This window comes from Lissotriton helveticus, chromosome 2_1 (assembly GCF_964261635.1).
Source record: "Lissotriton helveticus chromosome 2_1, aLisHel1.1, whole genome shotgun sequence".
In the NCBI taxonomy this organism is placed as follows: domain Eukaryota; kingdom Metazoa; phylum Chordata; class Amphibia; order Caudata; family Salamandridae; genus Lissotriton; species Lissotriton helveticus.
In genome coordinates, this window is record NC_136059.1 from 1,444,064,025 (window position 1) to 1,444,088,557 (window position 24,533).

General features: G+C 49.4%; 1 protein-coding gene across 1 annotated transcript in view; it reads left to right on the forward strand.

Moving 5' to 3' along the window:
• FRAS1 (Fraser extracellular matrix complex subunit 1) overlaps positions 1 to 24,533 on the forward strand; it is a 1,313,599-nt gene that overhangs the window by 897,732 nt on the left and 391,334 nt on the right. The window lies entirely within an intron of this gene.

Below are 24,533 nucleotides of genomic sequence, written 5' to 3' on the forward strand. Positions count from 1 at the left end.
AGTTGTAGTCTTTGTTCCATTTAGTTGAACTAATTGGACAGTCACCCATTTATTCAGTAGGAACATTATGCTTAAGAGCTGTCTCACTTTATCGTTAGCTGTATTCTCTAGCTATCTTTCTGCAGTTTCATGCGAGTTTGTGAAGCCATTTCCTGTGATTGCCAAATAAAAGGCCATATGATGCCAACTCCTATGACATAAGTAAGACAATTACAACTCTTAATACCAGGCAAGCCTTACCTCTTTTTGGTAAAAGAAAGTTGGCAAATACGTGATTGCATTCCACGGCCTTGCTGGTTCTGGTCCACCTTGTCTGACTGCTCAACAAAGGAAGCAATCTTAATGCTGGGGCACAAATTCGCCATGTTACCCCTCTTGTTTTTTTACCGCATGCCATTACAACGCGGCCATTACAACAACTGCTTTGTAACAACCCATGCCATTACTCCGCAAGTCGGAGCAACGACTTGCTCTGGGGGGGTGGGGCGCGGGATGTTGGCATAGTATAATTTACTATTCCAACTCCAGTCTGTGCAACAGTAGGGAAGGTGTTGGATTTTAAATCCAACACCTTCTGAGCCCTAGAGGAAGTCTTTGTTCTGAATTGCAGAAAAATGACATACTTTGTAACAATGCGGTTGTTGTAACGACCGCGTTGTAATGGCATGTGGTGGCCCGGTTTGTGGTAAACGAAGTTTACCCTGGGCACAGTTCAAATATGGAAATCAGTAAAATAGGTAATTTACATGATACTTTTTAAGGCATGGGCGCACCGTGACTACCCTACCACCCATTGTAGAAAGCTGGCTTAATATATACTATACCAAAGTAAGGAATAGTGTGCACAGAGTCCAGTTGATCCCCAGAGACTTACAGAGGCTTAAGTAGATAATACTAACAAGCATTTGCAGTGCAATAGGTCTCGCATTTATGCGAGTTTCAGCTATTTGCATTGTAAATTATAATGTCTTTTATTTATGTTTTGGTTTTTTTTAAGACAAAAGGTATTGCCATTTGCAATGCTAGTAGCTTAAACTCTCGCAAATGCGAGACCTATTGCATTGCAAATGCTTTTTAACAATTACCAGGGAAATGAATTGAAAGGCATATGCCGCTTCAGTCCTAACTGTTACAAGATTAGAACAATTAGCCCAGTCCTTTTTTCCACCACCTGGTAACAAAATGGATTTTTCCCATGAATGCCTACGACTCCCTATGCATTATCTCTTCTCTATTAGTAATTTTGTGCTCCTGCTTTCAGTGGACCCATTCTTTAGTTTCCTCCAGTCTTGCGAGTGTACACGGATACTCTTCTGTCAGGCCTCGTCCATTTTCCAGCCTGGTTACACAAAGGGGCCACCAAAGCAATTGATTAAAGAAAAAATACTCCACACACTCCAGCTATGTTTTTCTTCCAATGTGGATTCCTAAATTTGGTACTAGTAGCTATCCATATTAAAAATACAAAAAATGTAATTACCCTCGCGTTTAATCTGTCACATGCACTTTTAAGATGTGTTCTATAAAACCGGCCTGAAATTACATGATTGCTACAAAAAAATGCAAAACACAGAAAGGCTGTACATTTCACACATGTTAGCTCTACAAATAGTGAATGATGTGGCATAAGAGAACCAGATGTTTTACAATTATTTTTAGCCGCGTGACATTCTTTGAAAAATATTGCAGGTAAGTAACAGGCGCCAAAAAAATCTGCAGATCTGCTACCACGCCGGCGCTGCTGATCAATAGCGAAAGCACATGTTGTATAGGGTGCAGAAAATAAGACACTCTATGGTGTTTTGAGGAAGTAATACCACTGTACATACCACTGCAGAATTTAGCATTTTACATTTAAAACCTTGACTTTAGAAATAGTTGATACAGCCGCAGGCAACTTTTAAATACTGTGCACATGTTAACAAACGTCCAGTGTACTTTATAAACGCATACACTGTCAGCATCTCCGCCAAGAGTGGATTATGAGTGGATCTCTCCAAGTGTATCTGTAGGAAGGTGGCTACCTGACTATGGTTACCCCAGATTTTTTGCCTGTGTTTAGCTGGTTTTTTGACTTAGTTGACCTGGTTCCCTGCTAATCAGGGCCCCAGGCCATCTGCTCTCTCTGTAAAATGGATTCCATGTACCCTAGGTACATACCAATTGGAAATGGACTCCTTGTCAGCCCCTGTAGAATGCACTATAGGTGCACAGGGCACAGGAGCCACTAAGGCCTACCAGGGGCTGCAGCATATCTTTTGCCACCCCTGGCTGGTTCTTAAATTGACACAACTGGCTGATCACTCAGCTGGGGTAAGGTGGTGTACACACCCCTTGCTTAGATATAGTATACCTATGTCTAAACCTATATCTGGACACATGTAAACCTGTGAGCCACTCCTATAGACAGGCCTCACCAATCCTGGAGGCTGGGTGCATGGTTTTTATGTGAGATGGAGCTCTAGCATGAGCTGAGCCTGTCTGCAGCCGTCGGGAACAAATCCCTAAGCTGTTTCAGGATAATGCCATACCATATACTATTAAGTGCCTTATAATCCTCGCGGTTATTTAGCAACTCTGGTTTGGCTTTATCAAAACATGTCGTGTAAGGTGTCATACGCTTTGGAATACCATCCCCTCGCCAGTTCTGGCGATGGGGATGGCATTCCACCCCTCTAGAGGGGTAAGACATGTTACTTCACTTTAATGCGGTTGATTTCTCCAAAGGCCTTAAGATCCACAAAATGGATGCCTCTGCCACAGACAAATGTCTGGACCCCTGGAGCTGACCGAAACCCAGTCAAGGGGGTCCTGGACAAAGGGTTTCCTGTCACAGGAGGGTGTCACCGCCCTCCAGACAGGAGATAGTGTATTGTAGCAGGGAGGTTTGAAAGAAACCAGACACTGCCTGGGGCGCACAAGGCTGCCCCTTGCATAATCCGGCCAAACCGGTTCTGGGGCACTCCAGCCCTCGTGCCAGGGCGGCCTGGATCAAAGGAAGGGGGTGTATCCACCCACTTCCTGGGTCCCACCCATAGGAGGGGACCTAGCAGGTAATCACGCCCCCCAGATTCGAATAAGAGTGGGAGCAGTGCCAATGCACATCAGATTTCCTGGAAGAAACATTTGAAACGATATTCTGGACCCTTCGCCCTCCATCTCAACGTGGAAGCCCGAAGAATCTCCCTTGTGGTCAAGGAGTGACCACCCTGCAGCAGCAGGCACCATCCAGCCCTCGACGTCTACTTAGTTGCAGTTCCCGCCGGAACTCGAGCGACTGAGATCGACGAGATCAAGCCTGCCCAGCTTCTAACAGCCCGATCCACAGTCCCTGCAAAGCTGAGACCCGTGGAGGCGACCGGAAGCGTGGGGCACGCCATCTTGAAGTGACCACGAGACGCTGACCGTGCAGCCCACGAGTGACCCTCGAAGCTGTACACCGGGGTTTGAGAAGCCCCCACCCTGAGCTACTCCTGAGCCGAAGTTCAGCCCTCCACACTCGACGAGTGCTGCGTGGGGCCCTTTGGCACGATTTGGCTCAACGCGTTGGCCCGGTCACTTGCCAGCTGGCTTGTGGTCCCTGTGCCGACGAACTACAAAAGAAGACTCGTGATTCTGGTTGCTCCAGATCCACACCAGCTCCCCTGAAAGGGAGCCCCGACTCTGACCTTCCTGGTCCGAGTGAGACGCCATCTTCCAATCCCGCGTGGATTGCTCTTACCAAGGCTTGTTTGCTCCAAACCGGAAGCCGACTGCACCGACGGTGAGAGCCTGCGTGGGACAGATCGTGACCTGCTCCTGGACGTCGCAGATGCCCCAGAGCCCACGTGACAGCGAAGAGAAGCGCCTCGACGACCACCTGATTGCGCCCGACATTGCCTGGTTCCGTCCTGGTTCCACCCTGGTCACTGCTGAGTGACCCAGACTCTGTCCCCTCTGCTTTCAGGTACTCTACAACTTGAGTCCACCCTTGGACTCCACCGGACACTTCGTCTTCACCCTGCCTGCAGCCCTTTCAGCTTCAAGCACCAAGAGCCTGCGTGTCAAAACCCGACGCCACTTCGACCCTGTGCACCCACTTCCTGTGGGTGAGGTAACTTTGCTCCGCCGGTGTTCCCACACTGGTGCACACCTCTAGGGTCTGTGTGTTAAGTTTTGTTCCTCTAGGTTCAGCGGAAGTGTCCTTAAACTTTAACTATTTGACTTTTACGCACCATTGGTTAACATTGGTGCATGCGTGCGCTTTCCGCACATCTCCCGAATCCCGAGGGCCATTCCCGACTTCAGCATTGCTTGTCCTGACTGCTCCCAGCGATTCCCTAGGCCCTAGGCCTAACCACTGTTCGAGTGGCCTCTCTTATACCACTTGTTTAGTATATGGTTTGAGTGGCCCCCTGCCCTCATCCATAATTGTGCAACTTTGTATGTTTAAACAGTGCTTTTGATTTAACGCTTGTGCCCCTTTATTCATAAAGAATACTGGGGATTGTTTTTAGTAATAAACACATATATTTTTATAATATATACTTGTGTGGTGTCCTTTCATTTGGTATTACAGGATTGTATGTGGTAAAACAGCTCGCTTAACACGACCTCTTAAGTTAAGCCTTTAGGCTGCTTAGTCCATGCTACCACTAGGATAGCTTGTCTAATAAGGTTGACTTACAACCAGACACCATAAGGGGATTGTTTGGTCAGGTAGTAGGTGGTTCCAGAATTGGAAACATCCCCTACCAGGCCAACTTCTCACATTGGTGAGCAGCGGTGCGGATTTGAGCTTGCTGTTGTTTTACCATTGCAATCTTTATATCAAATTGAAAGATCACATCAAGTACCTCTAGGTACATATAAAATCAAAAGCTTAGCATATTAAGTTCTACTGAACTTAGTAGTTGTAGGTTGAAGGGAGTAGCACACCCCTGACTACAACTCACTAGCAAGGTCCAGGAGGAAAACACTTAGTGTAGGTAAGTGCACCACTTACACCTCACTAGTAACCATGTCCGACACAGGAAAGGCCTCAGGGTCTAGTCCTGTGACAGTTGACCCTACCCAGGCAACTTCTGGATATGACAAACTAACCCGCAGAGACTTGATTGTCTTGTGCAAAGCAAGAGGGTTAAAAAGGGGCAGAAGCCCCACCTGCCTAATCCTGATAGGACTCCTAGAACAGGATGACTTAGAGAGGGCAAAAGCAGCTTCCCTAGATACAGGAACTGAAGGGAACCCCCCTGCAGTTGATCCCCCTGAAGAGGAGGATGATGATGACTTGGATGAGGACTCAGAAGTTGAGGACTTAGAAGTACAGGATCAGGGTAGCCAGGTTCCAGTTGGTAGGCTTAGCCAGGCCAACTTGGACCTACTGGGGAATGGAGAGGGCCAGCACCTCCCCAGAACCCAACATATGATTCTCCCAGGCAACAGAAGAGTGAGATCTCCCTCAGGGGACTCTCATCTTTCTAGTGCCTCCAGAGAATCAGAGAGAGGCATGAGTGCTTCTCAAAAAGCTGAGCATAGGGCTAGAATGAGGGCTGTCAGACTCCAGATAGAGAGAGAGGAGGTAGCCCTGAGTCAAGCTAAGCTTACCTTAGCTCAAGCTAAACTTGCCTTGGCAAGAGAGCAGAAATTGTGTGGCTTAGATGCCACTGGTGGCAGCAATATTCCTAAAGAGAAACCCAGGTCCTATGATAGTAGAAACCTGACAAAGATTGTGCCCCCCTTCAAAGAAGGGGATGACATCCACAAATGGATGACTGCTCTTGAGAGAGCCTGCATGGTACAGCAGGTTCCTGAGGAACAGTGGGCAGCAATCTTATGGTACTCCTTTTCAGAGAAAGGGAGAGATAAGCTCCTCACTGTCAGACATGAGGATGCAAACAATTACAAAGTCCTGAAGAGTGTTCTGATAGATGGGTTTGGCTTAACCACTGAACAGTACAGGTTGAAGTTCAGAGATACCCAGAAGACACAGACTCAGGACTGGACTGATTTTGTAGATTGTGCTACTAAGGCTCTGGAGGGTTGGCTACATGGCAGCAAAGTACATGACTTTACAGGATTGTATAATTTGATTATGAGGGAGCAGATCCTAAGTAATTGTCAGAACCAGCTCTTACACCAGCACCTGGTAGACTCTGATCTGACCTCTCCCCAAGAATTGGGAAAGAAGGCAGACAAATGGGTCAGAACCAGGATTAGGCCTAAGAATCAGGACAGTAACCAGAAGAAGGAGTCTACCAAGCCTCAAGATAAGGGGGGGGATAAAAATAAAGAAAAGACTTCCCCAGGGCCCCAAAACTCCAAGGATGGGGGTGGGTCCCAAGACACTTCTTCAACTGAGAAAAAGCCCTATTGTTATCCCTGTAAACAGGTGGGGCATTACAAAACAGACAGCTGTTGTCCCAAGAATAACAATAAAGAAAATATACCTCCAAAGCCAGCTTCAACACCTCCTGTTACTGTCAGCAGTAATCCCCCAGGAAGTGGGAGCACACCCAGGAATCTGGGTGGGTTTACTTTTGGAAATCAGGTGGACCCTGGCCTATCCAGGTCCCCATCACCCAATGATCTTGTTTATGAGGCTGGCATGGGGTTTGCCAACTTCTCTGCTTGCCCAAATACTTTGAGCAAGTATAGACAAGAACCCATCATCAATGGTTTAAGAGTTGAAGCTTTTAGAGACACAGGGGCTAGCATCACCATGGTGGCTGATGGCATAGTCCCCTCTAAGCAACTTTTACCTGGTGCCACATACCAGGTAATAAACATTGATGGCATCCAAACAAATCATCCCATGGCAGTAGTAAGTCTCAGCTGGGGAGGTGTCACTGGCCCAAAGAGAGTGGCAGTGTCACCAAACTTGCCTGTAGACTGTCTACTGGGTAATGATTTAGAAATCTCAGCCTGGGCTGGGGTTGAACAGGAAATCCATTCTAGAATGGTAAATTCCAATGGAAAGGTTAGTGGGGCTGTAATGGCTACAGCCCCAATTCAAGATGTCCTTCCTGAAAAGGTTGGTAGGGCAGAGATACTCCCTGCCCCATCTTTAGCAAAAGCTCTTCCTGAACAGAATAGCAAAGCTGTTATGATAACAGCAGAAACCCAAACTGAGTCTCCTCCTGAAAAGGTTGGTGGGGCTGTGATGGCCACAGCCCAAACTCAAACTGACACGTGTGTTGTGAAACCTGAAATGATGGATAACTCCACACAAACTGAGAGCATGGAGGAGGAAGAGAAATCTCCCCCTCACCAGACTTTAGGACAGGATCAGCCTCCTCAGGGAACTGATCTTACCCCTGATGAAGGAACTGCCCCAGAGGTGGTTGGGCCTAGCCTGACAGAACCTCTGATGTCAGTGGACCCTTCTCAGGTGGGACCCAGTCTGGAGCAGGTAACCTGCCTCTCTCTCCCTTGCCTTAGCCAGCCCAGGGCTGCAGAGGACAAGAAGGACAGTGAGACCCAGAGGGCCCCCTGTCAAATAAAGCACCCCCATCAAAAGATTAGGTGCACCAAAACTAGTAGCCCTAGTAAGGTGAAAACTTTAAAAACTCCTGAGGGAGCCCCCTTAAAAACAGTTAGGGACCTCCCCCAGATGGATTCTGTTGGGCACAGCCAAACCTGGGACCCAAAGGGCCCAAACCTGAACTGTCCCTCCAGCAAGCCAAACAGAGGGACCCAGCCTCCAGCTTTAGGTAGCCAGAGGTTGACCCTGAGAGCACAGTGCAACTCAGTTAAAGAAAGAAAGGCACACATGGTGGAAGATAATTGGAGGAAGCTAAGCCCTAAATTAGTAGAGCCTCACTTCAATACTCCATATCCAAACCAGCCTTTAACTTTGCATAAACACACCCAAGGTAGTGATTCCCTATGGTGGAGACCCTCTAATACCCAAAGGGTGAGGGACTGCTTAGTGGACCATGAGACAGGGGGTACCCATGCTAGTGCAGGTACTTCCTTATATGGCCACTCAGGCAATATAGGCTTACCTGGCCAAGGATAGCCTTATCTCCTTTCGTTTGGGGGGGGGTTATGTAGGAAGGTGGCTACCTGACTATGGTTACCCCAGATTTTTTGCCTGTGTTTAGCTGGTTTTTTGACTTAGTTGACCTGGTTCCCTGCTAATCAGGGCCCCAGGCCATCTGCTCTCTCTGTAAAATGGATTCCATGTACCCTAGGTACATACCAATTGGAAATGGACTCCTTGTCAGCCCCTGTAGAATGCACTATAGGTGCACAGGGCACAGGAGCCACTAAGGCCTACCAGGGGCTGCAGCATATCTTTTGCCACCCCTGGCTGGTTCTTAAATTGACACAACTGGCTGATCACTCAGCTGGGGTAAGGTGGTGTACACACCCCTTGCTTAGATATAGTATACCTATGTCTAAACCTATATCTGGACACATGTAAACCTGTGAGCCACTCCTATAGACAGGCCTCACCAATCCTGGAGGCTGGGTGCATGGTTTTTATGTGAGATGGAGCTCTAGCATGAGCTGAGCCTGTCTGCAGCCGTCGGGAACAAATCCCTAAGCTGTTTCAGGATAATGCCATACCATATACTATTAAGTGCCTTATAATCCTCGCGGTTATTTAGCAACTCTGGTTTGGCTTTATCAAAACATGTCGTGTAAGGTGTCATACGCTTTGGAATACCATCCCCTCGCCAGTTCTGGCGATGGGGATGGCATTCCACCCCTCTAGAGGGGTAAGACATGTTACTTCACTTTAATGCGGTTGATTTCTCCAAAGGCCTTAAGATCCACAAAATGGATGCCTCTGCCACAGACAAATGTCTGGACCCCTGGAGCTGACCGAAACCCAGTCAAGGGGGTCCTGGACAAAGGGTTTCCTGTCACAGGAGGGTGTCACCGCCCTCCAGACAGGAGATAGTGTATTGTAGCAGGGAGGTTTGAAAGAAACCAGACACTGCCTGGGGCGCACAAGGCTGCCCCTTGCATAATCCGGCCAAACCGGTTCTGGGGCACTCCAGCCCTCGTGCCAGGGCGGCCTGGATCAAAGGAAGGGGGTGTATCCACCCACTTCCTGGGTCCCACCCATAGGAGGGGACCTAGCAGGTAATCACGCCCCCCAGATTCGAATAAGAGTGGGAGCAGTGCCAATGCACATCAGATTTCCTGGAAGAAACATTTGAAACGATATTCTGGACCCTTCGCCCTCCATCTCAACGTGGAAGCCCGAAGAATCTCCCTTGTGGTCAAGGAGTGACCACCCTGCAGCAGCAGGCACCATCCAGCCCTCGACGTCTACTTAGTTGCAGTTCCCGCCGGAACTCGAGCGACTGAGATCGACGAGATCAAGCCTGCCCAGCTTCTAACAGCCCGATCCACAGTCCCTGCAAAGCTGAGACCCGTGGAGGCGACCGGAAGCGTGGGGCACGCCATCTTGAAGTGACCACGAGACGCTGACCGTGCAGCCCACGAGTGACCCTCGAAGCTGTACACCGGGGTTTGAGAAGCCCCCACCCTGAGCTACTCCTGAGCCGAAGTTCAGCCCTCCACACTCGACGAGTGCTGCGTGGGGCCCTTTGGCACGATTTGGCTCAACGCGTTGGCCCGGTCACTTGCCAGCTGGCTTGTGGTCCCTGTGCCGACGAACTACAAAAGAAGACTCGTGATTCTGGTTGCTCCAGATCCACACCAGCTCCCCTGAAAGGGAGCCCCGACTCTGACCTTCCTGGTCCGAGTGAGACGCCATCTTCCAATCCCGCGTGGATTGCTCTTACCAAGGCTTGTTTGCTCCAAACCGGAAGCCGACTGCACCGACGGTGAGAGCCTGCGTGGGACAGATCGTGACCTGCTCCTGGACGTCGCAGATGCCCCAGAGCCCACGTGACAGCGAAGAGAAGCGCCTCGACGACCACCTGATTGCGCCCGACATTGCCTGGTTCCGTCCTGGTTCCACCCTGGTCACTGCTGAGTGACCCAGACTCTGTCCCCTCTGCTTTCAGGTACTCTACAACTTGAGTCCACCCTTGGACTCCACCGGACACTTCGTCTTCACCCTGCCTGCAGCCCTTTCAGCTTCAAGCACCAAGAGCCTGCGTGTCAAAACCCGACGCCACTTCGACCCTGTGCACCCACTTCCTGTGGGTGAGGTAACTTTGCTCCGCCGGTGTTCCCACACTGGTGCACACCTCTAGGGTCTGTGTGTTAAGTTTTGTTCCTCTAGGTTCAGCGGAAGTGTCCTTAAACTTTAACTATTTGACTTTTACGCACCATTGGTTAACATTGGTGCATGCGTGCGCTTTCCGCACATCTCCCGAATCCCGAGGGCCATTCCCGACTTCAGCATTGCTTGTCCTGACTGCTCCCAGCGATTCCCTAGGCCCTAGGCCTAACCACTGTTCGAGTGGCCTCTCTTATACCACTTGTTTAGTATATGGTTTGAGTGGCCCCCTGCCCTCATCCATAATTGTGCAACTTTGTATGTTTAAACAGTGCTTTTGATTTAACGCTTGTGCCCCTTTATTCATAAAGAATACTGGGGATTGTTTTTAGTAATAAACACATATATTTTTATAATATATACTTGTGTGGTGTCCTTTCATTTGGTATTACAGGATTGTATGTGGTAAAACAGCTCGCTTAACACGACCTCTTAAGTTAAGCCTTTAGGCTGCTTAGTCCATGCTACCACTAGGATAGCTTGTCTAATAAGGTTGACTTACAACCAGACACCATAAGGGGATTGTTTGGTCAGGTAGTAGGTGGTTCCAGAATTGGAAACATCCCCTACCAGGCCAACTTCTCACAGTATCCATCTCTGAAGTGGGCGGGTTAGGAGGGAGAAGCATCATTGGGCACACTCACCGTAAACCATGGCCCCTCCCGTCTCATGCAAGAAGCGAAAGCGATGGTTTTTGAAGAGCCATATGGTGAGGATGGTTAGAATGGAAAGGGGCGACCGCTCGGTCCCCCCGAACGTATGGATGGGTGCCCGAACCTCCCGGGAAACCATTTTGGGCGGGGTGGGCGTAGCCCGGCTGGTATGCCCAAAGCGGCGTAGCCGGGGCGCGCCTTCCCCCGCCCGAGAGGGGTTGTCCTAGACACCTCGATGGAAGACCACGCCCAGTAGGCGTATCAGGGACGGGTACACGCCCTCCCGCAGAAGGATAAAGGAGCGGGAATCCAGAAGATCGTCCTCTTGTTCCTCGGATCGGAAGGCTGCACCCACTCGTTGCTCGTGAGCCCTCGACGGAACAAGCAGCAATTTTGACCCACCCACCAGCCCCTGATAGCAAAAGTTTGGAGGAAAATAAAGGTTTTCTGAGTGATGAAAGTATAGGCCTTTTTCCTTGGTAGAATGAATGAAGGAACTTTGAGAATAAAGATTTGGTTTGCATTGGAGAAATTTCTTCTTGCAGGAAAGATCAGTGATAACAGTAAGATGATGTGAAATTTTTCTTTTTTAGTAGGTAAACAACTGTCGTATTTATTTGTCGGGCGGTAAGGTCATGATCGGTGAGCAGTAATTTCAAGGTCCCTAGAGTGGGGCGCCACCCACAATGGATGGGAGCGCCCAGGGGAAGACGGCCATTGGCCCCTTCCACGGGAAGGCGGCACCCACTAACGATGGGGCGCCTAGGGGGAGATGGCCATGGGCCCCTCCCAGGGGGGGAGGTGGTTATATGCCCCTCCTTACTAATTTCCCGGGGGTCGGATATCCGCGACGGCGGATAGAGAGTGTGGGGTTGGGGGGGAGAGTCCACGCTGTCCTTCCTACAGAGACCTCATACGGGAACTCGGACGACCCTTAAGATGGCGTCGAGTAGAAAGGGGGCCCCCACCACGACAAGGGAAGTTACAGTTGGCAATGAGGGTAGAGCCCTCTGCGCATGCGCCGCTCACACAGTGAGGGCGGGAGTTTGGTAGTAGGGATCTGACACCGGTTAAGACCTTGCCGTTGGCCCTTAATGCTAGGATGTACAATTTGAATTAGAGTGTATGCATTTTCAGGATGTTAGCCAAAAGTACATGACTGCATCGAAATGTAATAAATGACAAATTGTACATAATGCATAATGATGAAACTTTTATTTAATGTTTTAAATTTTGTTTCATATTTTAATAAATACGGCCGGGAGGGTGACTCCCTCCCGTCTTCCAAAAGTTCAACTATTGTCCGACTTCCCATCCTTGGGGATATGTGTTGGGAGGGGGTGGCGGCATCCCGGCCATATAGGCAAAAAGTTAAAAACTAGCAGCTCAAACGCACCCTGGTGAAAAGCATGTGACCCGCCTTAGGAAGAAGAGGAGGTCTGTGACTGCCCCATGCCGCTTGTTTAGTGCTGCTGCAAAACCAACAGCTCTTTCCAGTCTCGCATATACGTGCGATGCAAGCTGTACGGACTGCTGCTTCCTTGTGGTCCCTCTGCAGATACACAGTTGCACACTTGTATACTGGGAAATGTAGTCCAGCTAACAAGCATGCAGGCACGGTGTTGTGACAGGGTATGCAGGCTCCTAGGGGCACCAGGCCTCACAGGGTGGGTTCCCCTGCCCCAGGCTACACACCAGAACCTGCTCATTGCCCAGCATAATTGGTGAAAAAATACAGCTACTTTGAAGTAAGCACACTGCATTTACCAGAATGCAATGGGGTAAATGTGCAGTTTCTTATGGCGCGAATTCAACCCGAAGGTATCAGAGCGCTTTACATGAGCACCAGGTACATTTGAGACACACATTAATTTTTCAGGCAAAGGGGAGATTACGTGATTTGCCCAGAATCACAGGATTTTTAGACTTCCGCCAAGACTCGGACCTGGTTCCGCAGCTTCAAGGTCGGTCACTCTGGCCATTACGACAAATCCCCCCTTAACCCCCCCCCTCTCTCTCACCCCCCCCCCCCATCCTCCCGCCCCCCACAGGTTGCCCAATGTGTCCGATTTTCCCAATCTAGAGAGGGCATGTTTATAAATAACTGTTCTGAGCTTCATTAGTCAAATCGGTTTGCCTTCAAGCAAAATTAAAACTATGACTCCCCCACTGCAGTAAGCTCTTAAAGTCCAGAGCTGTGAAGCCAGCAATCCTATGAGAGGAAGCGAGGTGGGGGGCAACATGGTCACTGCTCTGAGACTTGATGCGAACCTCTACGTCAAAGCTGTCTCCTCAACTCCTGCTGGCAGCACCGAGGTGGCTTCCGTCCGTGAGATGCGTGCCCACCCCGAGCTGGGCACCGTGCCCTCCCCTCCGACAGCACAAGAGAAAGGCTCTCATTTTGTTTTGCACCGGGGACAAGGAATGGTGCAGGAAAAACTGATTTTTTTGGCAACTGAAACCCAGCCTCCTGGCCAACTCCCCCCGCACTAATCCTGCCCCCACCCCGCACTAATCTCCCTCGTCCATGGCCTCCGAGTTTGATGGTCAACAAGAGGAGCACAAAGCGTGCAGCATCCGTGGGAGCATGGTGGGGTAAGAAGAGGGAAGGGAGGGCAACAGAGAGGAGGAAAGTGACCCGACAAGAAAAGAGTTGAGGAAAGGAGTCAGCAACTATTAAAAGCGAGAATGAGGGTAGGAAAGCAGGAGGTGAAATAAAAAAATAAAAAAAAAACTTTTTTTTTAAGTGCTTAGAGGAGACCGAAGGCGAAAGAGGATCGCGCTGGAGCATGGGGATCTCGTATCTTTATGGGGCCATGTGTTTAAACACATGGCCCCATTAAGATAAGAAAGTGCTTCACGACAGCCGTGAAGCAGGCCACTGAGTCCAGATCGCAAGCCAAAGGGAGGCAACCAAAACACCTCATTTCCGATAGCAGGCCACAGTTTAACATAAACGGTGACTCCGGCCAATGGGAATGATGGGCGGGGCTTAAAGCCCTCTTCTGAAAATCCTCTCCTACAAAAATCTCTCGCGGAGGCGGAGCAGGGCTCTGCCCTGCAACGCAGTCGAGACCTAAAAACTCTATTTGTGGTAGTGTGGTCGAGCAGTTAGGCTTATCAGAGGGAATTTGTTGTAAACACTCAGGCAAGAAATGATTACACACACTCAAGACTAAATCTAAGAGGAACTCATTTACAGGTAAGTAACAGTGTCAAGAATAGCATTACTTTAAAAATGCAGTGGGTATTGTGTTTGTAAAGGCAGAAAGATACTTTACAGTAGTATCAAATACTTTGCTAATGTCAGACAGTAGCAATCTTATCAAAGGTAAAAGATTGACATTTAGTGTAACAGATAGAAAATGCAATGCAATCCTATGGAAGGAGGTAGGAAAGTGCCCCTTTTTGCATATTTACCCCCCACATTTAGTCTGATATCTGATGCATTTTGACTTGATGGGTCCCTGCCAATCAGGTTCCCAGGGCCTGTGTTCTTGCCCAAAGTTGTACCTTTTACCCACAATTGCACATCTCTGGCCACAGGTAAGCCCCTTGTAAAATGTACCATGGGTACCAAGGGCACAGTGACCAGGGAAGGCCTCTGAAGGTTGCAACACCTAATGTGCCACTCTTAGAGGCCCTGTACCTTAATACACACACATACACACACATACACACACACACTGAATTGCAGACTGCTTATTTGATGCATTGAAAAATGAAGAGTCAACATGGCACACATCTCTGTGCGCCATGCCTGCAATCCACTGCCTGGGGCCTAGGTAAGCCACCCCTCTAGCAGGGTGCACTATACCACAGGTGCGGGTACAGTTGCATGAGCACTGTACCCCTGCAGTGTCTACGTCCATTCTTATGCAAAAGAAGCAATTAATGGACGGAATGCTGGACAATGCATACATTCACCCCCAGTCAAAAGGATCTGGGTTTAATCTATCATTCTTTTGCTCACCACACCACCCCAGTTTGGACCCAGCCATATGCATATCAGTCTTGACCCTGTTACTTGTGGGAACAGTCCAGCCCGAACTGCCAGACCAGGTCCTCCCTGGACCGGAAAAAAGCATCCTGGGGCCAGTTTCAGGGCATCTGTCACCCCGAGTGGGACGGGCAGGCCCAGAGGTGGGTCCCGTGCTCTCCGTGCCACTGGAGTCAAGCTATCCTTTCTGATGAGAGCTGAAAGCCCGAAACCAGTCCTAGGATGCTTGTTACCAGTCCAGGGAGGACCTGGCCTGGCAGTTTGGGCTGGACTGTTCCCATTGGGGCGCAGGGTCAAGACTGATTTGCTTATGGCTCGGTCCAAACTGGAATGGCATGGTGTGCAAAAAAACTATGGATTTAGGCCCAGATCTCTGTACTGGGGTGCATGTATGACATTGTTCTGCATTCTGTCCATCAATTGTTCTTTTTGCATTTGTCACCCCGAGTAGGACGGGCATGCCCAGGTGTGGGTCCCCTGCTCTCCATGCCACTGGAGTCAAGCTATCCTGGCTGATGAGGGCTGAAAGCCCGAAACCAGTCTTAGGATCCTTGTTTCCAGTCCAGGGAAGACCTGGCCTGGCAGTTCGGGCTGGACTATTCCCATTGGGGCGCAGGGTCAAGACTGATTTGTATATGGCTGGGTCCAAACTGGAATGGCGAGCAAAAAACCAATGGATTTAGCCCCAGATCTCTGTTCTGGGGTGAATTTATGACGTTGTTCTGCATTCTGTTCTTTTTGCATACGTCCATTCTTAGACATTGTAAGCGCAGTAAAGCCATAAGAGTATATGGTCTGGGAGTTGGTCATTAACAACTCCACAGCTCCATAATGGCTACTCTGAAAACCGGGAAGTGTAGTAGAAAGCTTCTCAGCACATTACACCCACACTGATGCCAGTGTGGTATTTAATGTAAAAGGCACTCAGAGGGCATCTTAGAGATACCCCCTGAAAAGGGACCAGCCCTGGTGTGGTTCCTGAATGGCTGCCTGACATTTGCCACTACCAGACAGGCTTCTGGACCCCTGGGTAGAGAGCTTCCGCTCTCTGGGTCCAGAAACAAAGCCTATCCTGGGAAGTGGTGTCATGCCTCCTTCCCCAGGATGGGCTGGTTGCCACCTACGTAAGCTGTCCTTGCCTTTTGTTGCCCCCAGCACCTGGCTCCCACCAGTTCTGACCCCCACTTCGGGTGAGAGAATCAGCGGGGAAACCGATTTAGGAGAGGTGTGACTACCTTTGTCAAGCCCACTCCTCAGGTGGTGGAGGCGAGGTGAAGCACACATCTCAGTCCCCTCCATCTTGAATATGAGGGAACCCAGTCAATTAGGAAAAAGCTCATGTCCCCACTCCCACTGGAGGATTACATAATAGGGGATGTACTCACCCCACGGAAGGGACCTGCACACCCCTAAAAACACCCCTGAATTTAGTATTTAGGGATGACCCTGAACCTTGCCTCCTCAAATTCGAGAAAAAAAGGAGGACCAAAGAGCCGTACTGACCTAAGAAGAAGAGGACACCAACTACTTTGGCCCCAGCCCTACCGGTCTGTGCTGACTCTGACCTTACTACAGCGGAATCCTCTACCTAGCCAGCAGCCACCCAGAGCCCGGAGGACCTGCCCTGCACTCAACTTAAAGACTCTGTCTTCTGTGAGCAACAGATTTGCTCAGCCAAGATTTCCAGCACAGAACCCGGATCCTGACCGCTCTGTGATTTTGCACTCAAAGCCCACAGCCTGAACTTATAAGGGCTAATTTTGGCACAGTCCTGGATAAATTGTCTGATACCATCACTAGGTGGATTCATCTCCCTCTCTCCATGGCGGGACGTATATCCCTCATCAAGATGGTTATCCTTCCAAAATTCCTGTATCTTTTCACCAACATCCCGTACAATCCGGGATCGCATTTTTTTCGCTCCCTTAACTCCCAACTGTCACGCCTCATTTGGGGCGGTAAGCAGCCCAGGGTTAGTTTACAAACTCTCATGCTACCGTACCACCAAGGCGGATTCGAGGTACCGAACTTTCAGCGATACTATGATTGTGCCCAGGGCCACTTTGCCGCCTACTGGCTTCACCCTCCTCCCTTCATGGCCCACTTGGCTGTAGAGGACGGTTATATGAGGCCTGTGCAGCCATCGGGCTACTTACACACCACGCCCCGGGTCACTGACCGAGACCCGACCACAGTGGACTGCACGGTTTTGGCCTGGCAGCGAATAGCGCGACACATGGGATTCACGTTCCTTTACTCCCCGCTTATGCCCCTAGCACATGACCCGCGGTTGCGCATGGCCTGTGAGGAGATCGGCCGAAAATTGCTAGTAAAACTGGCGGTCCACACATGGGGCGAGCTGTACCTCCAGGGACAATTCCGCACGGCGGCTCAGTTTTTTGGTGAGCATACCCCCTCTGTAATGGACACCTTCCTTTATGTCAGGCTTCGCCAAAATGTCAAGGCGGTCACGCCCTCTTTCCCGGACGAACCAGACACCCTGGCCCCCCTCCATACGCTCCTACAGGTTGACTCCCCGAAGCACGTGGTGTCTATGCTATATCGGCATGCACAGCCGGCACCTTCCCCCCCCTCCCTTAGATCCCGCAGGGACTGGGATGCCGATCTTGGCACCCCACTTTCGGACGAACAGTGGGAAGAAAGCTGCTCCCACACTAATGCGGTCACCAGTAATGCCCGTCTCCGGCTGCTGCATTTCAAATTCTTGCACCGCACCTACTTCACTCCCTCTAAGCTGTTCCGACTCGGACTGAGCGCAAACGATCGCTGCCTCCGTTGCAGGGGCGAAGGGGCTGATTTTTTTCACCTTGCGTGGACCTGTCCCGCTGTGGCGATGTACTGGCGCGAGGTTTTCGAGGCATTGTCTGATATGGTAGGGGTGAATGTTACGCCCTGTCCCAAGATAGCTCTGCTGGGTCACTCAGCGCCGGCATTGAAAACACATAGGAAATTTTTCGCAATGGGCCTCCTGCTCGCCAAACGCCTTGTGGCATGCAAATGGGGTAGGGGCCGTGCGCCCAAGTTCAAAATATGGCTTAATACAATGATCACATGGCAAGAACAATTACGCAATTATGCCGATCTCATGCCTCATATGTCCCGCCCCAAGGATCTCTGGGGACCCCTGGTAGCCTACCTTCTTCAGGAGCAAGGGGACAACTCTTCAGAACCATGCGACACGCCCTCCTTGCATGACTCCGCGCCCGTTTCATAGCCATGTTACACGCATCACTACTGTTTCCTGTTCCCCCCCCCCCCCCCACCTCCTTATCTCCCTCCTCCCGTGTCAGCCTAATGTATAGCACTGGTTTGCAGCATCACTTACCCGGGAGATGGTTGCACTGCATCCCCCCTCAGACAGTTACGTGCCCCCCCCCCCCCCCTGTCTTGCGATTCCCCCCCTGTCCACACACAAGTTATGGCGGTATATCACGTGGGAGTTTAGTTTTGTTCAAGGTTTATGTTAGGTACTGTACCAAAAAATTATAAAAGAAGCCTCAAAGCACTAGGCTTGACTGTGCAGCACTTCCAGAGTCGTATTTCTACTTTGTATGTTATCCAACGATACCAGTTTATATCGCGGCCGGCCCGTTTCGGGTTGTAGGCGGCATGCTGTGTCTAACATCGGTAATGCTATACTTCTAATGCTGGACATGTTATGAACTGATTCTATCGGTGCTGCCGGCCTGATGTCACAGGTTGTAGGCGCGAAGCTGTGTGTTGCTTTCTCCTTATTGCCGATAAAGGCTTCACAAAAATAAAATAAAAAAAAATAAAAATAAAAAAAAGCCCACAGCCTGAGTTTGAGTGGCCCAACACCACTAGGCGGGTTCCCTAGCCATCCTGACCTTGGACCTGGTGAACTCTGACCTCCCTCAAGCCGACGCCTGTAGCCTCAACCTGAAGGTCCCCGACCGCTACCAGAGCTGGTAAGAAGACCCGATTCTTAAAGACACCCCTGTACCTGATGCCCGACAGCCTTGTGTGGCCCAGCCAAATATGTCCAGGCATCCCCTGAAAGTCCAACTAACCTCTCAAGCCAGTGGTCGCCTACAGTAAGCTTCCCTGACCGAGCCTGCAGCATCTTTTCCAAACCAAAGATTTCTATTGCAATACACAGGGCTCCCGATGTCTCTGTGGTACTCTGCATCCTGCCGCCTTAGTGCCGCTGGTGGTGCAGCTCTTTTGCTGATTGTTGACCCCTGCATTGTTGATCCTAACTCCAGGAGCCTGGCTTCCACAACAGAGTTACCCGCGCGTAAGCAGTCCCTAACCGAAGGCCCCATTAGCCCCTTTGGCTAACATTGGTCCCCTGCACTCTGCACCCGGCCACCCCAGTGCCGCTGGTGGTGCAATTTTAGTGCCTAACTAGACCTTGGGGAACCTTGGTCCTAATCCCCAAAAACCATATGTTCGAGGCATATGAGCTTCAGATTGCACACTGTGAATAGATCGCCACCTAGTGTTGGGCCCGGATGTTTGCAGTTTCTTTTTGTCCTGAAAAGTTCTTTGGAAGTCACGAGATGGGTGACTCCTCTGGACCATACTGCGCATGTACATCGGCTCCCTCCTCAGATTGTTTTTTTCCGCCATCGGGCTCGGATGTGTTTCCTGCGCTCCAGTTTGGAACCGAATTTCCTTTGGCGCGCAATCCTCACCCAGTTCGACTGTATTGTTTCGATCGTGCTCCACATCGACGCGATTCTTCACCACTTCAAAGTCTTCGATTCCGGTCGTCGACAAAGGCCTTCGGGCCTACCTAGGCCTTACTCTCTGGCTCATGGAAAGGACGCCATTCAAGAAGTGTCCTCAATGTGGGTCGAAGTTTCCCCACACATATCTACATGAGGTGTGTAACCTTTGCCTTTCACCGGAGCACGAGGCCAAAGACTGAGCCTCTTTCGGCTCCAAAAAGACAATTCGGGACCGACGAGCTTGAAGAACAATGGCTCGCTCGTCAGCGTCAATTCCCGTCTAACTCTACGAAGAAGGCGTCGACGTGCCAGAACACCAGCAGGCCGAAGAAAGTGCCAGCTCCTCTGATGCCAAAGACTCAGACGTCGAGGACATCACTCCAGCTCAACGGGTCGTAAGTAAGAACGTCGACCCCAACCCTTCCTCGACACCCTCAAAAAAGGCTTCGGTCACACCCTCACCTACGGTCCCGGGTGCACACCGAGAGACTGCTTCCCACGCCCTGCCTTCGGGCTCGGCAAAGAAGCCTATTAAGCCTTCAGGGGGCTCGGGCTCGAGTCAGCCTATTCCGGGTGCCGATCCCATACCGACACCGAAAAAGAAGCCATCTTCCTCAACCACACTAACTACTGCTCCGACACCTAAGCACTCGGCTCCAAAGACTGGCACCGGCTCATCATTGCCGAAACCGCACTCTGAGCTGAGTAAAAAAACACCTAAAGGTCACAACTCTCACGCTTCTGAGCCGAAAAAACACCCGGAACCGAAAAAACACGTTCCGGTAAAAGACATTTCAAAAGGTCATACTTCTAAGCCAAAAGACTCTAGACCAGCTACCGAGTCGGTGCCGAAAAAACCTCCGGATTCGAACACTTCGACGCCAAAGGATCTGCCAGACACAAAAGAGCTTTTTACACCAGATCCTACTGAAAAGACTCTTATAAAGGATCCTAAAACTGGAAAACTGGCTCTTAGCTCCAAGAAGAGACCACTAGAGGCGCCTGCATCTCCTCCTCCCCCAAAGAAGAGAGACATTGCAACCTCTTCATCAAGGGTCCCTTCTCCACCACCTCCCCATACTGTTCCTCCTCCTACACCTCCTCCACCACATCATTCGCATACACCTTCCACTAACCCAGTTGATGATGTAGATACAGACTCTGATGACACAGGTGTGGGTGCACATGACCCAGTAGGGACCAATAGTCCCCCTCTGTCACCTAACCCATGGGATGATTACAACACCCCTGATGTGCCTTATGTCCCACAAGACGCTATATACCCTTCTAGACCTTCCCCACCAGAGGACACTATAGGTTTTAAACTACTAGTCCAAAGAGCTGCCCAATATCATGGGGTGGACTTACACACCGATACTATGGAGGAAGATTTCCTATTGGACACTTTTGATAACACACAAAGGTCCACTGCCATTTTGCCAATGCTTAAAGGTGACATTAAGCACGCAACAGAGGTATTTAAAGATCCTTTCAGGGCTCGGGTCCTCAACACTCGCATTGAGAAAAAATACAAAGCTGCCCCTACAGACCCAGTTTACATTAGAGGTCCAGCACCATTAGATTCTTTAGTAGTATCCAATGCACGTAAACGTGCTAATTCACAGACATCCGGTGAGGCCTCACCACCAGATAAGGAATCTAAACTCCTTGACGCCTCTGGTAAGCGCACGGCGTCACAGGCAGCTAACATATGGTGCATTGCCAATACTCAAGCGTTGATGGCAAGATACGACAGGGCACATTATGATAAACTAGAGTCCACAATGCAGCATCTACCAGACAAGTATAAAAATAGGGTCAATGAACTCACACAAGAAGGTACAAATATTACTAATACTTCAATTCGTTGTGCCCTAGATGCTCCAGACACTGCCTCAAGGGCAATTAATACCAGTACCCTTTTGCGTAGGCATGCATGGCTACGTATTTCAGGTTTTAAACCTGAGGTACAAAATTTCATCCTCAATCAGCCATTTGATGAAAAACATTTTTTTCGCCCTAATGTCGAAGTGTCTTTAGAGAAAATGAAAAAAGACATCATATAGAGGCAACGCAAGAAGCTACTCCTCCGAAAGCCCTTCCACTTCTTACAAGACCCCAAGCCAATCCACATTCACTAGGGGCTACCAGAGAGGGGGTTACAGGGGTAACAACAACAAAGGCAGAGGCAAAACCAACAACTCCCGCTCTGCCTCCACCCCTACCCAATGACTTTCCTCCGCTTCCCCCCCAACATTCCACTGCTGTGGGGGAAAGACTACAACAATTCCTTCCTGTCTGGATCAACATCACATCAGACAGGTGGGTGCGACAAATTATTCAGTCAGGTTAATGTCTAGAACTAACATCTACCCCCCCCCCCCCCCCCACCCAAACATACCATCCAAACAGCGCCAAATGTCACAAGAACATCTATCAAAGTGCAATAGAACCAGTTCCTCTGCACCAACAAAAGAAGGGGGTTTACTCCCTATACTTTCTTATCCCAAAGGACGGCTCTCTAAGGCCTATTCTGGACCTCAGACCGCTAAACATATACATCCAGTCAGACCATTTTTTCATGGTCACACTCCAACAAGTCCTTCCTCTCCTATTACAAAACGACTTCCTTGCTACTCTAGATCTCAAGGACGCATACTTTCCCATTCACAAAGCTCACAGGAAATATCTCAGATTTGTAATAAACGGGCAGCACTATCAATTCAAAGTACTCCCATTTTGAGTCACTACAGCACCAAGAGTATTCACCAAGTGCCTAGCAGTAGTGACAGCACATTTACGAAGACAGCACATTCACGTCTTCCGGTACCTCGACGACTGGCCCATAAAAGCCAGCTCATACAACCAGTGTGTAGAACACACCCATGCCACAATCCAACTGCTCCACAACTTGGGGTTCACAATAAACCTCACCAAGTCTCATCTACAACCATCCAAAGTACAACAGTACCTCGGTGCCACAATAAACACCCCAACAGCGCTAGCTTATCCTACTCCAATAAGGATAGCCAGCATGCAAACTCTTCTCACAAAGTTTCAGCCACAACACTCGCTTCCAGCACGAATGTTTATGCAGGTTATAGGGATGATGACCTCTTGCATTTTCATAATGCCCCATGCAAGACTTCAAATGCGTCCTCTCCAAGACTGCTTATTACGCCAATGGAACCAGGCTCAAGGTCAATTAACAGACCTAGTGTTGGTAGATGGTTGGACTCATCGCTCTCTGCAGTGGTGGAACACCAAAAACCTTTCCAAGGGACGACCGTTCCTAGAGCCAGCTCCTCAAATAATCTTGACAGCGGACGCATTGCTCTCCGGCTGGGGGGCCCACCTACTGTAACACACCACGCAAGGCAGGTGGACACCGCAACAAAAGTTACTCCACATCAATCATCTGGAGTTAATAGCTATATTCCTAGCACTGAAAGCGTTTCAACAGCAAGTATCAAACAAAGCTGTGTTAGTCCGCACAGACAACATGACAGCCTTGTATTACATACAGAAACAGGGAGGAACACACTCCCTGCAACTCTCGCAGCTAGCACAGAACATATGGCGGTGGGCTATACCTCAAAACATATTCCTCTTAGCCCAGCATGTCCCAGGAGTTAAAAATACCATAGCAGGCCTGTTAAGTTGTCAGACACAACAGATCTACGAGTGGGAACTTCATACACAAGTTCTTCAACCCTTCTTTCAGATGTGGGGACAACCTCAGATAGACCTCTTTGCCACCCACGAAAACACCAAATGCTCAAGCTTCGCCGCCAGATATCCACACCCACTGTCCAAAGGCAATGCGGTATGGATCAACTGGTCAAACAAATTTGCGTACGCTTTTCCACCTCTACCACTCATGCCACTAGTAGTACTCAAACTACAGCAGCATTCTCTGACCCTCATCCTAGTTGCTCCAACGTGGGCCAGGCAGCCGTGATACACCACACTGCTACAACTGTCTGTAGTGCCACACCAAAAACGATACCTGTCTCCACGCCTTTTAACACAGAACCTTGGAGAGATCAGGCACCCGGACCCAGCTCAGCTCAACCTTGAGAACTGGCTCCTGAAATCCTAGAATTTGGATATCTTAACCTTCCTCCAGACTGCATGAATGTTATAAAAGAAGCTAGATGCCCAACAACTAGAGCATGCTATGCAGCTAAGTGGAAACGTTTTGTAATATATTGTCACAACAACAATATTAATCCTTTAGACGTGTCTATTCAACACATCATAGGATACTTACTGCACCTCCAAAGATGTAACTTAGCCTACACATCTATTAGACTACATCTTGCAGCAATAGCAGCATATCTTCAAAACAGACTGCATCTATCTCTCTTCAGAGTGCCTGATATTAAAACCTTTATGGAAGGCCTTAAGAGAATAATTCCTCCCAGAGTACCACCTTCACCAGTGTGGAATTTAAACATTGTTCTCACACGGCTAATGGGACCTCCCTTCGAACCTTTACATAAATGTGAACTACAATTTTTAACATGGAAAGTTGCCTTCCTAGTAGCTATTACTTCTCCATGGGGAGTTAGTGAACTACAAGCACTAACTCTTCAAGAACCTTTCTTGCAAATGCATCAGAATAAGGTTGTTCTCCGTACTAATCCAAAATTCCTACTCAAGGTCATTTCTCCGTTCCACCTCAATCAATCTGTGGAACTGCCAGTTTTCTTCTCGCAGCCACAAACAGTAGCAGAAAGAGCTCTTCATACCTTAGATGTCAAAGGAGCATTGCTATACCAAATTGAGAGAACACAACCTTTTCGTAAAACCAAACAACTTTTTGTGTCTTTCTCACCACCACACAAGGGTAATCCCATATCAAAATCTGGGATAGCTAGATGGATTGTCAAATGCATTCAAATTTCCTACCACAAAGCTAAACAAACGTTATCTGTTCCTCCTAAAGCCCATTCTACAAGAAAAATAGGGGCTTC